Here is an 8,520-nt window from a genome sequence, read left to right as displayed (position 1 = left end):
ATACGCTTGGGAAAAGCGTGAAAAATTTTGCCACTGGGGTAAAAGAACATTATGAGTTAAAGACAGGCCCAAGGTTTAAGTTTCCCATGAGAATTGCCCAGGGACCTTGAATAAAGTGATCAGGTTTCCTACAGCGACCTGGAAAACCTGATACTTTTGAAGGGACTTTTATTACTTATTTCATTAGGTCTTGGAAGGGGGTGGTGTTGTATTTCATAATTAAATTTAGGCCTCCCTAACGTTTGACTCATTTGCAAATGTTGCTAGCAATGATAATCTGGCTTCCACTTTTGTGTAAAACAGTGAATCCAGTTTGAGGAAAAACAAAAGGTTTGCGTAAGGCAGAAGGGTTAAGACCCTGGATGAGAGCTGAGGTGAGAGCCCAGCAAGCGTCTCAGCTCAAATTCTTTGTTGTTGTTTTGACAGTTTCACTCAATCGCCCTCGGTAGAGTGCCGTGACGTCCTAGCTCACAGCAACCTCAAACTATTGAGCCCAAATGATTCTCTTGCCTCAGCCTCCCCAGTACCTGGGGTTACAGCCAGGTACCATTATTCCTTGCTAGTTTTTCTTTTCTTTCTTTCTTTCTTTTTTTTTTTTTTTGCAGTTTTTGGCCTGGGCTGGGTTTGAACCCGCCACCTCTGGCATATGGGGCCGGCGCCCTACTCCTTTGAGCACAGGCGCCGACCTACTAGTTTTTCTATTTTTAGCAGAGACGGTCTCGCACTCGCTCATGCTGGTCTCAAACTCCTGAGCTCAAGCGATCCACCCGCCTCAGCCTCCCACAGCGGTTCAGGCGTGAGCCACCGCGCCGGCCTCTGCTCAAATTCTTCGGGGTCTGCAGAACCCGATTGGGCCCAGGCAGCAAACTGTTCAGAAATACAAGCCACCTCTGGGGGAACTTCCGAAGCGCCGGTTCAGCAAGGGATAAACCCACGCTTCTGGCCAGTTGTCTGCGGCAACGTATATACACAACCAAAGTCAGCGCTTTCTGCCGACAGGAATAGCGCGACCCGGAAGTGCAGTCGCCGCCTCCGGAAGTGCTTCTGCTGCCTTCTGCACGCCCCGGTCGCGTCCGGCCCTAGCTGGCCAACCTGTCCTCACGTTCCGCACTCACCTGCGTTTGGAGGCTCTGCTGTTGGAGACCCGACACTGGGACCTGCGGGCGGGAAGCCGCGGACCGACAGCAGCCCTGGAGTCTGCGCGTCCCGAGGCCCGGCGCCGCGGCCGCTAGTCCCGGTCCTGACAGCGGAGGCGCCGAGGAGGAGCTTGTCAGCCCTTCGCCCCGAGGCTCCCGCCTTGTCCTGCTGGGGGTTCAGTTCACCTGGGACGGGCTCCCGCCTCATGGTTTGCAAAAGAAGAAAAATGCGCGCCACTGGGCTTCTGGCTGGCACCGACATTGTGGCTCGGATCCTGCCTCTCCTCCCAGCCCTTCGCCCCTCGCCGCCCTCTTCTCTGCGCGTTCCCTCCCCTGTCCTTGCCGCTCCCCAAACCCACCCAGACTCCGGTTCGTACGCGCTCCAGAGCCCATCCCTCTGCCCTGGATAGCCGCTCTTTTGTATCCCTTTCTAGGCACAACCTTGGACCTTGCTCTGCATGCGCGAGTCAGACGCAGACGTCTTGTACTAATTACTAATCACGTCCCCAGCCCCCGTTTCCTCGTGTTCCCTTTTAATGAGCAAAATTCCCAGCCCTGTCGTCCCCCCACCATTCTGATTTGCCTGTGGATAAAAACTTTCTTCTCAGATGCCCAATGTTTGAGGTTTTACTCAGCTTCACTTTCTATAATGAAAACAATTTTGTAAAGTGGACTCTCTTTTTCTATTTTTGCAAGGTTTTTTTTGGCCGGGGCCGGGTTTGAACCCCCGACCTCCGGTATATGGGGCTGGCGTTCTACGGCACCACCCTGAAGTGGACTCTGAAAAACTTCACACACCCTTTCCCTCACCTTGAGCTTTACTGTTTTAAACTTAGTCGTAATTACTAAATTTCCCGCCAGTGTACTGAATGGAATTAAAAATGGGTACATTCTTGTTTATTTAAAAACAAAATACTATGAAGAATCAGAAGGCTTATTTTGGAACCCATATCCTACTATTTACTGACGGGATTTTGGAGATTCTGTAGGTTTTCATATATATATTTTTTAACTTTAAGCACGCTGCATTGAAGACTAAGCATAGCCTCATTTTATTAAAACTAGGTTATGTTTGGGAAGAGAGCAGACATACTTAACTTTTCAGCTTCAAAACGAAAAATGTAGCCTCTACATAACCACTTTGATTGTGGTCTACAAAGATACCACAATAAATGCAAATATTTGCTTTATTTAAACAATACTATATAACATGAAGCTATCATGCAGGGTGATAATAAGTTTTTCTTTCAACGAGATGTGTATACAACAGAACCTTTACTGTCTCTTCAGTAATGCTTAGAGGACACTTTTCCTGTTTTTAGTAAAGATGGGGTTTCGCTTGTGCTCAGGTTGGTCTCCAACTCATGAGCTCAATCAGTCCACCCGCCTTGGCCTCCCAGAGTGCAAGGATTACAGGCGTGAACCACCTCGCCCTGCCAACACTTTTTAATATTTAAAAGAAAATCTGAACTTTTCCAAGAGCCCACGAAGTTGTTCACTGCTGCATCCCCAGGATACAGCGCAGAAGACACATTTAATAACAATGTGAGCATGGGTGGAGAACCAGACTTCACCTGCTCTCTGCTTCAAGAAGATGGGCAGCTGGACTGACGTGGTCTTGCAGTTCAGGAACTAGAGCAATGGTTATGAACTGGCATGCCTGTGCACACTGGTGTATAATGAGAAGATCTTAGGTGTGCTGCAAATTTTTTAAAGATTATTAATTAAATTATTTTCAAAAGAAGTTCAAAGCACAGTAAGTGTTGTCTCGTGGCCTGTAGTTCAGTGGTTAGGGCACTAGCCACATACACCTGGACTGGTGGGTTCAAACCAGGCCCAGGCCTGCTAAACAACAATGACAACTACAACAAAGAAATAGCTGGGTGTTGTGGCAGATTCCTGTAGTACCAGCTACTTGGGAGGCTGAGGCAAGAGAATCGCTTAAGCCCAAGAGTTTGAGGTTGCTGTGATCTGTGACACCGCAGCACTCTACCAAGGGTGACACAGAAAAGCACAGTAAGTCCTCATAGCAAAGTTGAAACCTTAAATTCATTATATGTGTATATTGTTATAATAAATGTTTCATCGTTATAATAAACATGGGCTTGTTTCTAACATGGGTGGGGTGTAGCCTTAAAAGATAAGGTCTGGAGACGTTCCATAGGTGGCACAATATGTCAATGAACACTGATAGTTGTCAAACCATCTCAAGTAAATAACACCTTGTGACTCAGCAGTCCCTCCTTGTGCCTGAAGTAGTAAGGAGGTGTAACTGGTACTGAATGTGTCATACAGTTCAATCTAGATTTGAAATAGTGAAGTAGTTGGACAAAATTACCTTGCAAATCCTACTACGGAAAATTGTTTGTGTTTAATACCTGTGTTTCATTTTTTAAAGTATTTATTATTTATGAGTTATTTACTTATTTTTATTATTTTGTTTGGCATTTAAAATTTTTAATACATAGAATTCAATTAAAATGGGCAAGTTTTTAGTAAAGAAACAAAAATTGGAAGACAATGCTAATATGTTGCTAAATTGAGTATATCAGCAACTAAATTCAAAAGTTAATATAGTAAAGATTATCATTCAGTTTCATACGTAGTAAAGAAATCCACTATATCCTAGTCATTTGTGGCGAAACATTTGTAAATGAAGCTATAATTTTTAGCAAACTAAACAGACTTACGATCCAGATGTTCCCACTTGTCCAAAAAACAAGTAGAACATTTCAAATGACTTGCATGCAATATTACTAAACAAGCAAAAATATTGACCAAATATGCAATGATATCAGATAAAACAGAAGAAGAGAGTTATGCAGTTGAAGAAATTGAGTGAGGCAGTTACAGAAATCATAGGTAGGAAAATGAAATCTCATACAATTGCAGAATCCTTCATTTTACTAGTCTGCTGTACAATTGTAAAAATGCTTGAAGAAGAATACAAAAAGGAAATTTTAAAAATTCCATTTTCGGATCACTTCTCGGCCTTTTGGCTAAGATCAAGTGTAAAAATTCCATTTTCGAGGTGGCGCCTGTGGATCAGTGAGTAGGACGCCGGCCCCATATACTGAGGATAGCGGGTTCAAACCCGGCCTCGGCCAAACTGCAACCAAAAAATAGCCAGGCGTTGTGGCGGGCGCCTGTAGTCCCAGCTGCGGGAGGCTGAGGTAAGAGAATCAGGTAAGCCCAAAAGCTGGAGGTTGCTGTGAGCCGTGTGACGTCATGGCACTCTACAGAGGGCCATAAAGTGAGACTCTTGTCTCTACAAAAAAAAAAAAAAAAATTCCATTTTCGGGCGGCGCCTGTGGCTCAAGGAGTAGGGCGCTGGTCCCATATGCTGGAGGTGGGGGGTTCAAACCCAGCCCCAGCCAAAAACCACAAAAAAAAAATTTGCATTTTCAGATAATAACTATTTCTTGGCATATTAAGGATTTATCTGAAAATATAGAATCTCATGTAATACCTTGCCTCAAAGAAGTAAACATGTATGCAATTCAGTTGGATGAATCTTTTTGAATGGTAAACCCCAACTTCCAGCATTCAGTAGATTTGTCTATAAGGAAGAAATCATGGAACGGTTTTTTACTTTATCAACCACTCCGAACAACAACAAAGGGCCAAGATATTTTCTATTTGATCCATAATTACTTTAATTCTAATAACTTGTCTTGGTATTTCTGCACAAGTATTTGTATGGGTGGAGCCCCATCTATGTGTAGGTGTAAAAGGATTTATTGTACAAAACCCTCAGAACTTATTTTTACACACTGTTTTCTACACAAAGAAGTACTCTAATGTCAAAATCATTAGTGCCTAAATTACAAAAGTCCTAGATGACACTATTAAAATTATCAGGCCGGCCACATCACAAAATCTCAAAACTGCAGATGCTGGCGTGGATGTGGAGAGAAGGGAACATTTTTACACTGCTGGTGGGACTGCAAACTAGTACAACCTTTCTGGAAGGAAGTATGGAGAAACCTCAAAGCACTCAAGCTAGACCTCCCATTTGACCCTGCAATCCCATTACTGGGCATCTACCCAGAAGGAAAGAAATTCTTTTATCATAAGGACACTTGTACTAGACTGTTTATTGCAGCTCAATTTACAATCGCCAAAATGTGGAAACAGCCTAAATGCCCACCAACCCAGGAATGGATTAACAAGCTGTGGTATATGTATACCATGGAATACTATTCAGCCATTAAAAAAAATGGAGACTTTACATCCTTCGTATTAACCTGGATGGACGTGGAAGACATTATTCTTAGTAAAGCATCACAAGAATGGAGAAGCATGAATCCTATGTACTCAATTTTGATATGAGGACAATTAATGACAATTATGGTTATGGAGGGGGAAACAGAGGGAAGGAGGGAAGTGGGTGGGGCCTTGGTGTGTGTCACACTTTGTGGGGGCAGGACATGATTGCAAGAGGGACTTTACCTGACAATTGCAATCAGTGTAACCTGGCTTATTGTACCCTCAATGAATCCCCAACAATAAAAAAAAAAAATTATCAGGCCGGGAGGCGCCTGTGGCTCAGTTGGTAAGGCGCTGGCCCCATATACCGAGGGTGACAGGTTCAAACCCGGCCCCAGCCAAACTGCAACCAAAAAATAGCCGGGCGTTGTGGCGGGCGCCTGTAGTCCCAGCTACTTGGGAGGCTGAGGCAAGAGAATCGCTTAAGCCCAGGAGTTGGAGGTTGCTGTGAGCTGTGTGAGGCCACAGCACTCTACCGAGGGCCATAAAGTTAGACTCTGTCTCTACAAAAAAAAAAAAGTTATCAGGCCGTTGCAAAATTATTTGCAGAATTATGTTTCTCACTGCATGCTTTTCACGTGCAGCTCTTACTACACGTGGAAGTGAGTTACCTCAAGGAAGAGTTCTGTCAAGGTTTTATGAATTAAAAGAAGTATCAACCGTTTTAAAAATGCACATTCTTTGTGAGGAGATTTGGTGTAATAAAGTTGTGTTTCTGGCAGATTTATTCCAGTATTTAAATACTCTTAATAAGGAAATCATGAAAATATTCTCACATCTCCAGATAAAAGTAATGTTTTCAGAGAAAAATTACTGCTCTGGAAGGAAAGGATTAAAAGAGATAATGCAGTAGAAATGTTTGAACCAGTGAAAAGGTGTATACCAGGCTCGGCACCTGTACCTCAAGCGGCTAAGGCCCCAGCCACATACACCTGAGCTGGCGGGTTCCAATCCAGCCCTGGCCCGCCAAACAACAATGAAGGCTGCAACCAAAAAATAGCCGGGTGAGGACCCGGACTGCGCCAACAGCTCCGCCACCATGGAGGACATGAACGAGTACAGCAACATAGAGGAATTTGCAGAGGGATCCAAGTCAACTCGAGCAAGAATCAGCAGGATGACGGTAAAATGTTTATTGGAGGCTTGAGCTGGGATACAAGCAAGAAAGATCTGACTGATAGCCGGGCGTTGTGGCGGGCGCCTGTAGTCCCAGCTGCTCGGGAGGCTGAGGCAGGAGAATCGCTTAAGCCCAGGAGTTGGAGGTTGCTGTGAGCTGTGTGAGGCTATGGCACTCTACAGAGGGCCATAAAGTGAGACTCTGTCTCTACAAAAAAAAAAAAAAAAAAAAAGAAAGATCTGACTGAATATTTGTCTCGATTTGGGGAAGTTGTAGACTGCACAATTAAAACAGATCCAGTCACTGGAAGATCAAGAAGATTTGGATTTGTGCTTTTCAAAGATGCTGCTAGTGTTGATAAGGTTTTGGAACTGAAAGAACACAAACTGGATGGCAAATTGATAGACCCCAAAAGAGCCAAAGCTTTAAAAGGGAAGGAGCCCCCTAAAAAGGTTTTTGTGGGAGGATTGAGCCCAGATACTTCTGAAGAACAAATTAAAGAATATTTTGGAGCCTTTGGAGAGATTGAAAATACTGAACTTCCCATGGATACAAAAACAAATGAAAGGAGAGGATTTTGTTTTATCACATATACAGATGAAGAGCCAGTGAAGAAATTGTTAGAAAGCAGATATCATCAAATTGGTTCTGGGAAGTATGAAAGCAAAGTTGCACAGCCCAAAGAAGTATCTAGGCAGCAACAGCAACAACAGAAAGGAGGAAGAGGTGCTGCTCCAGTGGACGAGGTGGTACTAGGGGTAGAGGCCGAGGTCAGGGCCAGAACTGGAACCAAGGATTTAATAACTATTATGATCAAGGGTATGGAAATTACAATAGTGCCTATGGTGGTGATCAAAACTATGGTGGCTATGGCGGATATGATTATACTGGGTATAACTATGGGAACTATGATATGGACAGGGATATGCAGACTACAGTGGCCAACAGAGCACTTATGGCAAGGCATCTCGAGGGGGTGGCAATCACCCAAACAATTGCCAGCCATACTAAAGGAGGACATTAGAGAAATCAGGAGGAAATGCTAACGTAACCCATCTTGCAGGACAACAACGAAGATTGGTCTTCTGTTGATCTAGGATGATTATTTTGTAAAAGACTTTCTAGTGTACAAGACACAAGTGCGTCCACCTGTATATAGCTGCCAATTAGTTTTCTTTGTTATTACTTTGTCCTTTGCTGTGTTATGACTCAATGTGGATTTGTGTTTATATACATTTTGTTTGTATTACTTCATGTTAAACTTCAAATAAATGCTTCCTTATGTGGAAAAAAAGAAAAAATAGCCAGGTGTTGTGACGGGCACCTGTAGTCCCGGCTACTTGGGAGGCGGAGGCAGGAGACTCTCTTGAGCCCACGAGTTGGAAGTTTCTGTGAGCTGTGATGCCACAGCACTCTACCCAGGGCAATAGCTTGAGGCTCTGCCTCAAAAAAAAAAAAAAAAAAAGGTATAAACTAGATAAAAATCTTACTGAACTAATTTCACCAACTTTAGATTTATTGTGCACAAATTTTGAAAAATATTTTCCTGCACTTGACAACATCTCTGGACTGGGGAAGAAATCCTTTTTTTTTTTTTTTTTTGCAGTTTTAGCCAGGGCCAGGTTTGAACCCACCACCTCCCATATATGGGGCTGGCGCCCTACTCTTTGAGCCACAGGTGCCACCCAGAAATCCCTATGTTTTAAGTGAGCATATGTCAGCAAATTTAAACATTACAGAAGAGGAAGAATTAACAAAAAATGACAGAGGATTGCAACTAAAATATTCAACCACAGATATTAGAATCTTTTATTTATCTCTCAAGGGTGAATTTCCAAATATTACAGAACAAAAAACAATAGAAATACTTCTTCTGTTATCAACATCATATTTGTGTACAGTGAGCTTTTTTTTGCAATGAATAATATTAAAAACAAAAATTAATCACGGCTAGAATCCTTGGAAAAAGATGTAAGAGTATGCCTAGGCCAGGCTAGG

General features: G+C 43.2%; 1 pseudogene; it reads left to right on the top strand.

Moving 5' to 3' along the window:
- The first annotated feature begins 6,444 nt into the window (after positions 1 to 6,444).
- On the top strand, positions 6,445 to 7,713 carry LOC128574730 (heterogeneous nuclear ribonucleoprotein D-like; annotated as a pseudogene).
- Positions 7,714 to 8,520: the final 807 nt, after the last annotated feature.

This window comes from Nycticebus coucang, chromosome 22 (assembly GCF_027406575.1).
Source record: "Nycticebus coucang isolate mNycCou1 chromosome 22, mNycCou1.pri, whole genome shotgun sequence".
In the NCBI taxonomy this organism is placed as follows: Eukaryota; Metazoa; Chordata; class Mammalia; order Primates; family Lorisidae; genus Nycticebus; species Nycticebus coucang.
This window is presented reverse-complemented; position numbering and strand designations above follow the sequence as displayed.